Source organism: Pholcus phalangioides, unplaced genomic scaffold, assembly GCF_987345545.1.
Source record: "Pholcus phalangioides strain wild (caught in Gottingen) unplaced genomic scaffold, Ppha-v1.0 ptg000004l_1, whole genome shotgun sequence".
NCBI lineage: Eukaryota > Metazoa > Arthropoda > Arachnida > Araneae > Pholcidae > Pholcus > Pholcus phalangioides.
In genome coordinates this window covers 35,600,301-35,616,436 of record NW_028301597.1, presented here as the reverse complement: position 1 = coordinate 35,616,436, position 16,136 = coordinate 35,600,301, and the positions used below count along the sequence as shown (strand labels likewise).

Genomic DNA, 16,136 nt, shown 5'->3' with positions numbered 1-16,136 from the left:
ATAACGTACTTTACATATATATGCAACTCTTAATTTCAAGACCTTGTTTATAACATACACGTCGGCTATAACATACCCTTCTCGAATCATCGGGGGGGGGGGTTATGTCATAAGCCAGAGGGGTTATGCTATAAGCCTTCATTATCCATAGGGACTGTTTGTTTTCGAAATTAGTGAAACCAGTGATGCAATAAGTGCATTTATAACAGGACTGTAAGTAGATTTTTGTTCGACCCATTTAAGAAGCCCCAGAGAATCACGTTTGGGTCGTGATCCATAGCTCAAGAATTCCTGGCTGTTAGTGAAGTTGTACGACCCATCTAGGAGGTTTTTTGAATCAGGTTTGGGTCGAGACCCATAGTTCAAGAATCCCTGGCTGTTAGTGGATTCGTATGACCCATCTCGGAAGCCGCTACGAATCAAGTTTGGATCGTGACCTAGGGGTCAGAACCCCCTGTCATAAGCGAACTCGACTGTAGTTCAGGCTCTTTCCTTGCCGCGGACAAATTCCCAAACTAAGTTGTCGAATTTGTTTGAGGTCGGAATAGAATCGTTAAGTTTTAGAGGTTGGGGGAGGATACCTGAAGTAAAGGTGTTATCGTCATTTCCCGAATGTTATAAACCTGTTTTTCTTCGAGGTTATTTCCACTATCGCCGGTATTGTCGTTTTCGCAGATTAGAGTGTCCGTGCTTCTCTTGGACTTTGACGGTTACAGACGGCGCGAGGCCAAACCGTCTAGACGGAACGCTCAGCGGTAAGATCGATGAGGTTTATCCTCCCTCACAGCATGCTTATATACACACATACCACACTCACAACCCTAGAAGAGACTCTCTCTCTCTCGCTCATACACAAACACACACTCACATAGGAGGCTTTTCTCTAGAAATCATTTGTTTGTGTTGGGGAATGTGCGCCTCTTGCTATGTTATAACAGCGTTTAGCCCCGCTCTCCATCTTCTTACCTTGGAGGATGAGTCCTATGTCTTTCCACCAATTCGTCTGGAAAACGTCACAAACTCCACAAACCCCCTCTCCGACTCTATTCCCATCCTTTTGCTGAACTAACCAATGATAATCGCAACTATTTTTATATGTATAATTTCGATCCACACGCTCTCTGACGTCCTCCAACACCCAAGGTAGTTGATATTTGTATAACTGAATAATGATTAGTGAATGGGTCATGCATCTTTAGAGGGCTGTGGGTGAAAGTTTTAAGGCTGTGAATTCTGTCATTAATTAGCCATAATCGATGAATTCTTCGCAGCTGCGTATAATATGTACATATGAACAAGAAAAATAGAAAGTGAAACGCTGCATACATATGCATATGGAGAACTTTTCTCAAAGAATGAGGGGGAAGAGGGAGTAAGAGAGATTAAAGACCCTTTTCATGGGATTTGCTTTTCCATGTGAAAGAAGCCGAGGATATTGAGCAGTTATTGGATGGCTGACAGTGAAGCGTAAGGCTACGCTGTGAGTGTGTGTGTGTGTGTGTGTCAGTGAAAGTTAATTTTCGTTTGACGATTCATTTATTATGGATGCGATATTACGTGGTACCTTGTGAGCCAAGCACGCATATATCACATTGGCCTTGGTGCTTATCTTAAAAGAGGTATTAAGAGTTTTCCCAGCTGCTTTATATATGATATCGCATTCAGCTTCAGAAAGATCAGGCACGTTTCATATGCCACTTTAAATCATTCGTATTTACACAAACGGTAAATATGTTTTTACAGATGTTTTATGATGATTTCATGCACTTACATTGGCTAATTTGGCCAAGACATGGTTGAAAACAAAGTAAGAACCAACTGGAATTGCCTACTTCAAGAATGAAGAGTGAAACTTTTAAAATACTAATGCTCAATCAAATCACCTCTACACTCTTTTGCATTAAAAAAAAAACAAAAAGCGAAGCAGCCCTAAAAATAATTCGACGTTAAACAATCCGAATTCTTTTATACTAAGTATGCAAATGATAAAATTTTCAAGGCCAATGGGTGGTCATAGCGCGTTTCTACTGCAAAACTAGCTTTGTATGAAAGGTAAAGGAGGTAAGTATCGCGGACGGTTTATTTTTTCTCGTTTTCGGCATTGCAGTTCCCTGAAGACAAACCAATAATGCCGTTACGACGTTGTAGAAGACCTTATAGCCAATTGGACGATTTCGAACACGGTCGAATAGTCGGGATGCGTGAAGCTGGCTGATCATACCGAGCAATAGGCCACCACCTGCACCGTACGAACAAGGTTGTATAAAGGCGCTGAAGCAATGGTTGCTGTAGGGAACTCATCGGCGGAATGAAGGCTCTGGGAAAGCCAAGGTGCATGAATGCGAGACAAGATCGGATGATTGTGTGACAGGACCGAACTGCCCCAACGGTATCATTTTCCGCTATCCAACGTTCTGCTGCCTCTTCCATACCACCCCATTTGAACGGACAGTTTTGACCGAATGAAAGAAACGTGCTGAGTAAAGGACTCCTAGTGCGAATTTTGACCATCAGACCAAGCGCATGTCTCTAGGGCCGGGTCACAATAAATTATGGCATATCACCCCATGGCCACTATCACCATCTTCCACTATCTCACGGCGCTTAGCTGAGGCGGGTTACGCTCACAGTGGCCTTTAGGACGTCTGTCTTTAACCCCCACAACATCGGCAGAGTCGTCTAGAGTGGTGTTGCAGCCGATCATCATGGCTGAAAGCAGTCTGGCATCGCATAGAGTTCAGCGATGAATCCCGCTTCCCTCAGATGGCCATCGGACTCGTGTGTGGAGGGGGCCGAAGCCAGCGGTCCAAATCAGCCTTTGTTTTACAGAGGCATAGTCATTTCCCCCGTTGTAATGGTATAGGGTGCTAGTTCTTACAGCAGGTCGCCTCTAGTCATTCTGCGAACAATTTTAACAGTTAAACGATATGTTGATGACATTCTGCGGCAGGTCGCGTTACCTTTCAAGGCACGTCACCCAGGCGCGATTTTGCAACAAGATAATGCCAGGCCAAATACAGCTCACATATTTCTGGACTGCCTCCGTGCTGTTGACACGCTTTCTTGGCTGGCAAAGTGACCGGACCTTTCGCCAGTCACAAACATGTATAAGACATGGGAGGATGCCAGATTCAGGCATCAGATCTGGAGCAACAATTAATGAATGCCTGGCAGAATGTATCGCAATGAATTGTTATCACTCCTTGCATCGACGTATACAATCACGCATAGCCACCAGGGGAGGTACTACTGGTTTGAACATTCAATGCGCAAGTGCTAGCCATTGACGGGTCCTACGACTTTGAATTTTTGATCATTTTATAATCTGTGTATGAGCTTTGAAAATATTTAATTTCAATAAAGATTTTTTTCAATTCCAATCTACACCAGCAGCTCTCATCATTTTTCTGATTCACTCGCTCGTTTTAGTGTATAATGTCTACGGCGAAGAGAGCCCCGTAGTCCACTTTATAAAGTAATTTCAGGTCGTACTTCTGGCGTAAACACCAGAGGGTCACCGAAAAGATGTCTCGCACGGGTGAGAATTTCGTCTGGACACCTTCCTTCGACAAACAAGTTCAGTATATTAGCTCATCTTTACACGGACTGTCTACCTAGATCCACATTTACATGATTCTATCGGTAATATGATTCCAAAAAAAAAAAAAAGTGTACATTTTAATAGTAATTAATTTCAATATCATATTATCCAATGGTAGCAGTTTCTGAAACGTTTGGAAGTCATCACGTGATTCGCATCAAATGACAAAAAATCAATCAAATTTAATTGCGATTTTTTCTTAAATTACAGAAAGAGAGAGAGAGATTACATTCGAAGTGAAGATTAGCCATTAAAAATCACTCTTCTTATAAAATTTGACATTTTTTTTTTTTTTTGCAAGTAGAAGTATTTCTTTCTTAAGGAATTTCGTTTTTTCCCCCATCCATGCCTTTTCCTAATATGAGATTTTTTTTTCATTAACAAAATGTATTTTTTTGGCGTTTGTGTATTTTTTCTTTCATTCGAGGATTATTTTTTTGCACACCTTTGGCAAAGTCCCCGGAGGTTAAGAAAGACGGTGAAAGTTTTTAAGAATTATGTCCCTGGATGTCTCTAAATCTCTCCTTGCGAAGACACGAACAATTTTTTTTTTCTTTGATATTCTGAGAAGTCAAAAAACTAATATAACTGATTTTTTTTCCTTTGATGCCTAATCCGAACGAAGTTCCAACGAGTTACCAAGCGTTATTTCTTCTATCATTTTGTGCACACGGTGGTGGCTAATTAGAAATGAATTATTGTCAATAACATTCGGTAAACTCTCGAAAGTCCGGCCGTGCGCTAATCCGGTTTTTTTAGGCAGGTATTCTTCGAGTATAAAAGAGGGAAACATATCGCTGTGTGTGTCTTTACGCAGAAGTTTATATTACAGCGAAACCTCGATATAATCAGAGAGCAGAGAAAAAAATATCCTTGTAGAGGGTATATCGTTATATGGAGAGGTGATATTATCATCACGTGTCATAAAATTTATCTTGCGGTTGGTATCTTTTCGAAATTAGCATTGATAGTACCACCAGAAAATGTGTTTTTATGCATTTATTCGCGAAAAATTGTACAGGGTGGGCAAAAAGTTCGAAAAATTGATTGCAGATGGCAGCAATACACATAACAAGCATTGCACAAAAACAAACTTCACGTTAGGTTCGCAACACGTACGCGCACATTCCGGTATGTACCGATTCGTTAGAAATTCTGTAGAGGAATGTGTATGAAGTACATGCACGGTTGAGTGGTAGTAATTGACTTACGACCACTTTTTGATCGTTTTCTGTGAAAATCGCTATCATTTGTATGATTTCTTAAAATTCTATTCACACTTGCTTGAGGTCACTTTGCTTTCTGGGCGATCATCTGCTGATTAAATCTTTGTGGAGATTCACTACCAGAGATTATAGACATGTTGAATCTTTCTTTCGATCCATTTTCAACACAATAGTGAATAAAACCTGTTTGCAAGCCTGCCTTTGTATGTCTAACGGCATCACGATTTCATGATTTATACAAATTTTGGTACCGACGCTTATGCAATCCGAAACTCCTCAATTATCCCAGCATTCTCTTTTGATTATTCAAATTTTTTGAATGACTTAAATATTAAAAAAAATATATTTTTGCAATTCTGAACACGTAATTAATGTCACAGGTAAGTTCAATTTATTCGAAACGACTCCATTTGCATTTTTCTCCATTCACTTCCGTTGTTATTTTTTGTGTTGAAGAAAAGAAAACGACGACTTTTTGCGTTATTCTAATTTTTTGAATCGGAGTTGTAAATATGAGTTAGTTGGGATCGATCGTATTGATTCCTTATTGACGTATCTTGAAAAATAATAGTGATATGACGTGATATCACTCTCTACTTGTTAATGCAAGATATACAGAAAACTGGATGTTGTGATGATATTTACTATTTGAGATGTTGATTTTTTTAAGAAAGAAAAAAAAATTCCTTCACAACAAATAAATATCTTCACAACATTCAGCTTTCTGTATATCTTGCAAAATAAAGTTGAGATATATAGTCTACAAAAATGTAATTTTGGATCCCAGTAAGTATTTTACGTTGAAAAAAATTTTGAACACCAGTTTTTAAGACAGCAAAGTTTATTCGAAGAAAAACAACTTAATTTAATGATTTTTGTAATAATTTCTAAATGATAAAATCATCTGAAATTCTACCGAAATATTGCCGATAAACGATGAATATGGAGCTAAAAGTATAATTTTCACGAGTTTCGTGAGAATGTACATTTTGAAATTTTTGCGATTCAAATAAAAAGAGCACAAAAAGTTGGAACTTTTGAAATTATGAAAAGTACAAACAATTAAGAAATATTTGAAAATTTGTTTTAATGCAAAAACTCTGAGCGCAGAAGGGGATGCAAGTATCTCACTGCAAGGACAAATTAATCATATCTTAGCCTTCTTAATATCAAAAACTAAACTAATATTCTAGAATAATATTCTCACAGTACACGGGGGGTAAATAAACCCTATTAAGATTTTTTCCCCTCAAAAACTCGACATAACATTGGCGAGCACCGGAACAAACATGCACATTTATCATTTACCTCGTTAGCAAAAATGAAAATTACAAGCCGGAGAAAAAAAGGAAAAATTAAAATGAAAAAAATGATGAAATCACCGGAGAAAAGATTCCGTTCATGGACATAAAGGGAGAGAGGAGACAGAGGAAAGATGTGCACACACACACACATATATATATATATATCCATACATGGTAAAGTAGTGATACAGAGAGTGAAGTTCGAACATCTGCATGTGCCGCTTTCTTGTTCTTTTTCGCACTTCTTCATTTTTCCCCTGTGGAATCTCTATCTTTGCTCCCATTCTTCCCACGGGGCATGATCGATTTTCGTTTTGCCACGGAATAAAGAAGCCCAAGGAATAAGGAAGAGGTGGCAATGTAAGTTGGGAGAATGTCCGCGAACCCTCCCCCGTTTTCTTACTACTCTACCACCTTATACTACAACATCCCTTGCATCCCAAGGAGACGAGTGTCGGTGCAAGGATAACAACAATCGGCGGCTTAAGTACACGACTAGGCGAGTTTTTTCCCACGTTTTGCCGGAGAGCGCAGTCCTCTCCTCCTCTCGTTCCTATGGCACAGTACATACACACACACACACACACACAGTACTACTCTCTCTCTCTCTCTCTCTCTTGGCTGTCTATCGCAGCAGCAGCAGCAGCAGCAACGTTCTCTCTCTCTATGCCATCACAACCCTGCGCCTACCCCCTCTTTTTTGCTAACTCCCATCCCAATTTTCAACGAGCCATAAAGAAGGGGTAAGAAAGAAAGATAAAAAAAAAAGGTAAGAAAAGTAAGAGAAAAAATAAGAAACCATGAGAGAGAGAGAGAGACGAAAAAAAAAAATGAAATAAGTTAGGAAAAAGGAGGAGAAAAAAAAAGAGAGCATCAGAGAGTACTCTCGTTTATATTTATGACCGGAGTGAGGCCGGAGTTGTGGCTAAATCCATTCACAACGATGACGATCCCTTGCTGCTGCTGCTGCTGCTGCAATGCAATGCAATGGTGTAAACCTAGTGATGGGAGGTGAAGATGGTAGATGGAGAGAAAGACCTGTTTCATCATCACCTCTCCATTTATTTAGAGGACCCTGCGATATGAAAGTCTGAGAGCGAAACTCGGTGAAATTCTTGATGTATCGTAGCTTAATACACCTTCACCTAGATATACGTAAGTCTGTTACGATAGGGTTTTTGCGATCTGCATGTTAACCCTCTATGGTTCATCCCTATAAAAACGCATTGAAAAATTTTATTTTTAGAAGATAAGGGGGTGCTGTTAGTATATTTTTAATTGAAACACACACACACGCAGTGCTACAGCACAGCAATATTTTAATTAATGGTGAAATGGTTTTGAGGTTAAAATATGTAGTTTGCTTCGATTTTAATGTTATTTATAAACAGATTAAAATCTTGTTAATCAAAGTTGAATAGTTTTGCTTTAAATTTTGTTTTGAATCTCTGAATTTTGTGAAATTTTATTAATTTCTGAATTTTGTGAAATTCTATAAATGTCTAAATTTTGTGAAATTTTATAAATTTCTTAATTTTGTGAAATTTTATAAATTTCTTAATTTTGGGAAATTTTATAAATCTCTGAACATGTGAAATTTCAGTAGCACTCTAAAATGGCACCAACAAGGAACAAACTCTTTCTGAATAAAAAAAAGATATTTTACTCATACAGAGAGAGAGAGATGCGTACTTTTTACTGAAATAACATTAAAAGATGTACTCTTCCTCTTTCTATTAAAGATGTACTTTCCTTCAATACCAAAAGTTTTGAGAAAAGACATAGGTATAATGGGCCGTATTTGCCATGTACAGTCGAATCCCGTTATAACGAACTCGAAGAGACCGGAAAATCACTTTGTTGTAACGAAATTGTCGTTATAAAGTAATGCATTGAGGTTTTTGCATTGTTCCTATGTACGCTTATCTGAGGGAATTTGAAAAGTGTTCGTCAAAACGAGATTTTTTCGCTATAACGGTATTCGTTAAAACGGAATTCAACTGTATATTCAAATATACACCAGACTATAGAGAGTTAATTATTATTTTCATGCACAATTGTTGTTCCCTAGTCTTGTTGTCCCTATTGTTGTTTTCCACGCATATAGAGTTTTCACGTTTATATACAGGACCGGCGTGAGGATGGAGTTGCGGCTAAATGTATTCACAACGGCGACGATCCCTTGTTGCTGCAATGCAATGCGATAATTAATGTAATGTGAAATAATAATGTAAACCTGGTGATGGAGGTGAAGATGGTAGATGGAAATTGTATTTCATCATAACCTCTCCATTTATTTAGAGAACCCTGAGATATGAATGTCTGATAGTGAAACTCGGTGATATTCTTGATATATATTAGCACCAGTTGTTCGCGAGCATCACGGTGCTCCCTTGAACCACCCAGAGTGTACACATTGCATTCAGGGATTGAAATCATACTGATTTCATTCATTCGTATGTCAAACCTGCTGTAAGTGCGCTCTTCTTTTGATGATGAGTGCAGGCAGTGCTCGCGTCTAGAAAAAGGTTGAAGTCCTCTAAGTCTATGTTAAGTTCGCTATAGCGATCTCCTATTAAGAAATATAATAAGTATCTCAACTTGCTTTCACCACAGTTTGGAAATTATATATTTGGCGTCATCTCCAAGTATATATTCATATTATTTAGTTCAATTTCATGATTTTTTTAATTACTAAAATTATCATGACGTAGAAATTTTTTAATTTCAGATTAACCTTCAGTGCTGTAAAACGTATTGAGTTATTTGTTTTACAATTACGGATAAATAAATGGGAGCAAGTGGGTGATTTCAGTACATGTTTATATCAACATCAATTTAATTAATTAGAGTGGATTCTTTAATTAGTTATAATGGCCAATTAGGGGTAAACTATGCAAATGTCCTGTTATCTGTAACTGATAAAATCTTTCATAACAGAGTTGAATAGTCGTTCTTTTGGAGAATGTTATTTCCAATTTTCTCAATTTGGTTGCAATTTTATGAATCTGTGAAAATTTCAGCTGCTCTCAAAAATTGACACAGGCAAGGAATCAACCTTTTCTATACAAAAAGTATTTACATTGCGGTATTTTGCGATGAAATGACATTAAAATATATAAAAAAAGATTGAGAAAACAAATCAGTTTAGTGGGGGTTTTTTGGCCATGTATATTCAAAAATATACCGGACTACAGAGGATTAACGAAAACCCTATCAATTTGGGGCATATTTCTGGACTGTGAATAACTTTGCTTGTTGATGCAAATGCTTTCTCGGGTTCATTGCCATCGCTAAGGAATATAGACGAGTATATATTAGAGTAATAAACATGACTTTAATAATTAATTAATACCATATTTTTCAGACTATTCACCCATAGGTGCTTACTCTGATGCGACCCCCCCTAAGATTTTGTTTTAAAAAACATAATTTCCAGGAAATTTAGTGTGAAATATAATCGAAAATATTTAAATATCAGCTAATTAAATTGAATTCCGACTATTCAGATTTGGTTGCGAGAATTTTCTATTTAATATTTGTGTGTAGAATAAAAAAAGGAGAGCATTTATTTGAAATTAAATTTCTCTTAAAACGTGCAGCACCAAAGTTGAATATATTGTTTTTCTCTTTACTGCGACGCATGCTTTTACAAGGAGCGTATGTCAAGAAATACGTTACTTTTATAAAATAAATTCTATGTAAAATATACATATAATAACAACACAGAGCCGGTCGCAATAAAAATTGTAAAAGGTGAGTATACAACAAAGTGGTCAGTTCTCCTTGTTCCCTGGGCTTCCTATATATGCGGTTCCAACTTTTATCGGGCATGCTATAGAATGGTCGTCATCAGTGACGTAACTATGCAGGTGCACCAGCACAGCGCCCACTTAGAGGAGAGGAGGTTCACCAAGAATGGGCCAGAAGGGGGGCCTAAATGCAAATTCTTGCACAGCACACAGGAATGGCTAGTTACGGCACTGGTCACCATATACTGAATATATTCCTTATCTCTTTTACGGTAAGTCTACAGTCTGAAAAGATCCGTGTATGGCAATTGAACATGCAAATGTGAAGAAATTTTCGTACTGACTTTATGGAAGATACTTTAATATTTATTTCAAATATACGCGATATTTCAGAAAACGACTCCCTAATTGCGAAATGACATAACTTGGAAACGGCGATAGATAGAAAAGATAGAACAAGTTGTACGTTTGATGGGCATACCTAGAATTTTAAATACCCTGATTTGAAAAATTAATTAGAATTTTAATTAATAGATGAAACCACAGTCGCTTTATTTCACGATTCTTCCTGTGGAGATATTTGATGGTCATTGTTTACAACAAGAGTCCTAAAACGTATCCATTGTAGTTGTAGACAAACTTCTCCAAAACAGTAACAGACTTCTCACGTTAGGTTCACAACACGTAAATGAACATTCCAGCACGTACCAATTTGTTAGAAATTCCGCAGAGGAATGTAGACGAGGTGCATGTGGGGGTTTAGTAGCAGGAGTACAGATATTGCAGGCCTTTAAACGCCACTCTTCACTTTCATCATGTCCCTGCTAGGCAAGGCTACCATTTCGAATCATTCATAATGTGATTTGGCCGCGTTTGCGAAGAACCTTTATTGTGTGAAACCTTTATTATGTGTAAAATCGGTTATTGAGTAATTGGGTTTAATAATAATAATAATAATAATAATATAGATCTCGACTTACAGTCAATGCTGTCCAATCCCATCATGATACTTCTTCACCAATGGCGATTCGGTTGCTTCATGACGAGCTAAAATTAAAAAATAAAAAAAACGAGTATTAAAATAATGAAATTTTATAAATAAATTATTTTATTTTATTAAAAATGTATAATTTAAATCAATGAATAAATAAAATGAGTTCACAAAAGTTCATTTCATTTGATAATTTTCGTTGCACCACGGCCATTTTCTGCACACGAGGCATAATTAGACTCGGAGCTACAATTTATTGCCGATTCTAAAAGGCAGCCTTGGTTTTTTTTTGAATATTCACCGAGAGGTTGGTGAGCTAACCGCTTGGTGTTGGACTTCCTGCGGTAGCACAAATTCATTTGTATTATTTTAATGAGCATACAAGAAAGCAATGGAAAAATAACTAATTAAAATGTAAAAATTGTTAATAAAACGAATGTATGTTTATATGAAAAATAGTTTTATGTGTGTGTGTTTTTTTTTTTTAAATTTCTGCGAAACTGAGGTTTACTCGTTAACATGATAAATTGAAGTTATGAAACTTCAGTGCAAAAATGCGGTAAGGATACCAAGATTAAATACTTCAAAATGATGAGTATTTTCATCATAAATTGTGATCGTCAAAGATTATCGCGAGATATGCTGAAGAGAAAATCATGTTTAAATAGTAATCAAAGCAATGGTTCTCAACCGGTGGGTCACGGAACTTTTGGTCGTCACCAAAGATGTTCAAGATTGAACATGGTTGTCATGAGATATTTGAAATTCTCTATGCACACAAGCACACACAGATTTTTCGGAACAAGAAAAAAAAAAACCTAATGTGAGAAGTTTTAGATTTTGTGATCTCTGAGTAATAATAATGATCATGAGAGAGTTATTTTTTCCAAATATTAGTTATTTCCGCATTTATCTCAGGGTGATGATATTGATATTTTTGCATCATTTCATCGTCTATTGGAAATTTTTTGGTAGATACTGCTGCCTTTATTGCTTTCATACCCTGGAAATGAATGAAAATTAATTTCAAAATGTCTGAAAAATGCTAGCAGAAACTTTTATGTTTTTAGTAATTTTTTATTGTATTAATTGATGATAAATAATCAAGAAATTTTATTTTCATGTTGATGAAAACAGATAGTAAATCATCGATATTGTTTAAAAACTTACATACTAAATCGCATACTTAAATTAGAAAATCAATTTTTATAATTTCCTGTTTTAAAATCAATTGTATATAACTCTTTTTTCGACTCTAGTATTTCTAAATCTTCAAAGACACGCACAAGTTAAAGAATTATTGTAAAAACCCTTAAAAACAATGGTTATTTCAAACAAGAATGCATTCTCAACAAAACTCAAACCGATTTCCTGTAGCCTTTCTGTAAAAGTCATGAAATGTACTGGAAACAAAAAAATAGAATGTGTAAAAAACTCTATGTTATTGTGCCAGATATTTATTTTTGATTTTGTTTGGGGAAAATCTATTTTTATTTTATTTTGTTTGGTTATTTTTTGGTATTTCCTATTTTTATTTTTTTACTTAGAACTGATGCATCTTTGGAGCTCTATTGCTGGGGTATTTAGAAAGAAAATTACTCAGTTTACAGAAGATTTTAATTTTCAGAGTTCAACTGAGATTACTGAAAATTTTATATCTTTGGATAAGAGGGTCGAGTGAATCTACGCATGTGCATGATGTAGATGTTTTGAAAAAAAAATGCAATTCTTTCACTTTTTAATATTGATTGTTTTTCAAAATTCAACTATCAATAGATGGTTAAATCATCGATATTAATTATAAACTTAAATCGCATACGGAATATCAAAAATTAAGTTTTTAAATTTCAAGTCAATATTGCATAACTCTTCTCTCTCCCACTTTCGACTCTAGTAGTTCTAAATCTTCAAAACTCCCAACATCAAAGACACCCATGGGTAAAGAAAAAAATATCGAATAAAAAAAAAAATCCCCACAACAATGGTTATTTCAAACAAGAATGTATTCCCAACAATACTCAAACGGATTTCCTGTAGCCGTTCTGTAAAAGCCATAGAAAACAATGTACTGAAAACAAAAAAAATAGAATGTGTAAAAGAATCTGTATGCTATTGTGCCAAGTCTTTATTTTTGTTTGGGGTAAATCTGGTGATTTTATTTTATTTTGTTTGGTTATTGGTATTTCCTATTTTTATTTTTATTTTTTACTTAGAACTGTTGCATCTTTGGGGCTACTTATTGCTGGGGGTATTTAGAAAGAAAGAACATGGAAAGTCACTCAGTTTCTCTCCTCTCCTATCCTTTTCCAAGATACTCCTTTTCCTTTTTCACACAGACTTTCTTATTCTTCTTCTAAGATCTACTCTTTCTCAATCTCTTCCTTTTTTTAACTTTTTTTTTTTCCTCCTAAGAATCCGCCTCTTTCCTGCTCTTAACATGGACACACAAAATTCTTTCCTGTTTCTTTCTTTACACTGCCTGTTTCCTTTTTTTTTACTTATTTTGAGTCTTTTATTTTTATTTTTTATTTTTTTCTGGAAAATAAGAAAAGTAGTTTGTATGCTTCTGGTAAATGCTCATCTGCTGCGTATGGGAGGGTATCTATCTATCCTGTTTCTTTATTCTTATTCTTATACCTATCGTATTTCAGTGTGTGACAGACGAAAGTTGCATAAAGGATTGATGTGTGCGTTTCAGCTCTTCAGTTTTGACTTTCATCAGGCCTGAGTGGGTTTTTGAAATTTTTTTCTCCTCCAGTATTATACTGTCGGTTCAGTTTTTTTTATGGTCAATGGGACGGCTTTTTACTATGTATATTCCATAAATTTTTCCTGGAAATGTTTGGGTTATTTTTTTCAGAAATATGTGATATATATTTGCATGTATCGAAAACAAAAGCCGACGAGACCGGAATAGTATATTTATGTAGTTACCTGCTATGAAGTGGGTACCTTTGGAATTAAGAATTAAAGGCTTCTTTTTTAGTAGAGCTCAGAAAGTGAAAATAAGTTTTTTATGTGAATGGGAGACTAGCGTGAAGTGAGTGTCTATATATGTACAAGAAAATCGAGGAAACTTCATGATTGGTACATATAGTTTGTGGTTTAAAAAAAAATTACAATGATTTTTCAAAAATTCACAATATCGTCAAATATTTTCCGTTAGACAAATTTTCAACCTAGAATAATATTTTGCAATGCAAATACAGTCGGGCCTCCTTATCCACGGGAGTTACGTTCCGGGGGTGACCGCGAATACGGGAAATTCGAAAATAACCGAAACCATAGGATTTTTGGATGTCTCGTTTATTAAATAGCATGAGAAGAGCAGGGTGACGCAGAGGTAGAATTGAATGTGAAAGAGGATGCAGCGAGTGTTGGCGATGTTTTCTGAAAGAACATTGTGACTTCTGTTTTCCGTTTCTTCTTCATATCATCAAGTATGTTAGAGTATGTTGATAAGACTTCTACCAATTTTTCTACATGTGAAGAACGTACCGTAGAGGGATCTATCTCACGAAAACAATCTACTGCTGATTTGAACTTGCGGAGCCCTTCCGCTATGTTACTCATGAAACTTGTCGTCCACTTCTTTATCTTGATCTTCTTCATCTGGTACCGCTTAGGAGCAGTCAATTGAATTAATTCCTCCTCGGTCAACGTTGAACTGCTCGGTTCTCTGAATTGCGACTAATTAGCTGTTCGACTTTTATATCCATATCATTGAACTCCACCCATCTGTTCCGCTAACGTGACAATGCATTGGCTCTGTAGAAATGGTTGTGTGAGCACACATTGTAGCCGAAGGTTAATTTTACCCGAGGTGACTGTTTCTATCTCAGCAGTTGCCACGGCTCTAGTGATAACAGTAATGTCATTAGCGCGCGATCCAAAAATGAGCCATCCTAAACATACAACTCAAATTTTGTAAACAAAACATATGAATGACGATTTCTGAGTGTTGCAAAAAAATTCTTCCAATAAAGGAAAAAACCCCCCCGCAAATACGGTAGTGATAACAATACCCGAATGATAACATTATCCATGATTATAATAAGTGATGCCCACTGTATTAGAAAGAAAAGTAAATAGAGTAGAGACTTGGTGTGTGCGTATAAAAACCAGTTTTTAGAAAAGCTGAGATAAATTAGATAAGTCCATATACAGTAAACCTCTCTTTTACGGACACCGGTGGAACAAAAAAATACGTCCGTGAAAGAGGAGTGACTGCTAGTCAGGGGTTTCAAAAGCATACTTTTAATAAACACGAAGAAATTATTACTTGGCCGTAAAAGAGGAGTGACCGTATCTGAGGAGTGTCCGTCAAGAGGGGTTTTACTGTGTACACAGTTATATGAAATGAACAATTTAGGAAACAGCAATTTCAGTGAAACGATTAGTGTTAAAAAAGTTTTTCCTAGAATCATATTTATGGGACAAAAATACGCCACTAAAGCTGTTAAAGCTGTCTATTTCTTGGCCGCCTGCATTGTCCGATTTGGTCAAATCAAAGGAAGTCCTTCGCATTCTAAAAATATATGTACAAAATATCTTCGCGAAAAAATAATTGGTTTCTATTTTATTTTTTGTATATACAATGTGTACATTCTCATTTTCCTTGCAAGTGCTGTTTTCGATTCTTGAATAATTAATCAAAATTTCCATTTAAGTACTAATTATTATTATTATTATTGTTATTATTATTATTATTTATTTTTTTTATTTTTTTTTTTCTCACTATCTTTGTATGTATGTATTGGTGTGTGTATATATATGTGTATGTGTGGATATATATATATACTTATGTGTGGTCGTATATTTTTCTATTCATGTGTGTGTATTAAATTTTTTTTTTTTTTTTTTTTTTTTTTTTTTTTTTTTTTTTTTCATTGCATTGATACCATATGGCATTCACTGGTGCAATATTGCGCTTTGAAGTGCATTCGTATATTGTTATTGTACATACTGATCTGATTTTTCCTTTCTTTTGTATTACTCTGTATTGCAAATTTTGAGTTTCTTGAACCGTATATGTTTGTTGTTGTTACTTACGTTTGTAAGCCTCGTGGCATACTCTGTGGAACACGGGGAGTTGTTTCTGAAGGACCCAAATAAAAAAAAAAAAAAAAAAAAAAAAAAAAAAAAGCTGTTAAAATGTTATTGTGGATTCTCACTGGCAGATGGCGCTGCAGATACTTTTGGTAGTTTTCATACATGATTTTATTGCCCTCTCCATATGATTTTAGACCACTGTTTCCCTAA

General features: G+C 35.8%; 1 protein-coding gene across 6 annotated transcripts in view; it reads right to left on the bottom strand.

Annotated features, from left to right (window-relative positions):
- LOC149087341 (uncharacterized) overlaps positions 1-16,136 on the bottom strand; it is a 171,088-nt gene that overhangs the window by 84,305 nt on the left and 70,647 nt on the right. For all 6 annotated transcript variants that reach the window (XM_089231397.1, XM_089231400.1, XM_089231399.1 and 3 more), the window contains exon 2: positions 10,864-10,930. The gene's annotated coding sequence lies outside the window, so the exon portion shown is untranslated. The remainder of the gene's footprint in view (positions 1-10,863; positions 10,931-16,136) is intronic.